Source organism: Crocuta crocuta, unplaced genomic scaffold (genome assembly GCF_008692635.1).
Source record: "Crocuta crocuta isolate KB4526 unplaced genomic scaffold, BGI_CrCroc_1.0 scaffold149, whole genome shotgun sequence".
Taxonomy (NCBI): domain Eukaryota; kingdom Metazoa; phylum Chordata; class Mammalia; order Carnivora; family Hyaenidae; genus Crocuta; species Crocuta crocuta.
The window spans coordinates 4,427,484-4,428,271 of record NW_027551561.1 but is presented as its reverse complement, the minus strand read 5'-3'; positions in this window follow the sequence as shown (position 1 = coordinate 4,428,271).

Here is a 788-nt window from a genome sequence, read left to right as displayed (position 1 = left end):
GTGGTGGTTTTTTTTTTTTTTTTTAAGTTTATTTATTTTGAGAGAGAGTCGGTGAGTGTGCAAGTGGGGAAGGGACAGAGAGAGAGGGAGAGGGAGAATCCCTAGCAGGCTCTGTACTGTCAGCACAGAGCCAGATGCAGGGCTCGAACCCACAATCCATGAGATCATGACCTGAGCCAAAATCAAGAGTTGGGCACTTAACTGGCTGAGCCACCCAGGAGCCCCAGCCATCCTGTTTTTCACTTTCACTACAGCGTGCAATCAATTACATGAAATATTTAACACTTTATTATAAAATGGGCTTTGTGCTAGATGATTTTGCCCGGCTGTAGGCTAATATTAGTGTTCTGGGCACATGTAAGGTAGGCTAAGCTCACTGATGACGTTTGGCAGGTTAGGTATATTAAATGCATTTTTGACTTATGATATTTTCAATTTACAATGGGTTTAACAGGAGGTAAACCCACAGTCAGCGAAGAAAGATGTGTATAGACAGAACTAACCTGTGGTGAAAGAAAATCAGAACCGTGATTACCTCTGGAAGTTGGGGAAGTAGGTAGGGGTGGCCATTGCCTGAGAAAGGGCATGAGGGAACTTTCTTGGAGTGATGCTCATGTTACATTATCTTGATAGGGATTTAGGCTGACAGATGTATACATGTGTCAACCGTTATCAAATAGTACACATGAGGTTTGTGCATTTCATTACGTGAAACAGTCACTCAAAAGAAAAAAAAGAGCTGGAAACATACTGAAGTCTAGTTAATGATATGTGTACTCAAGTATTTG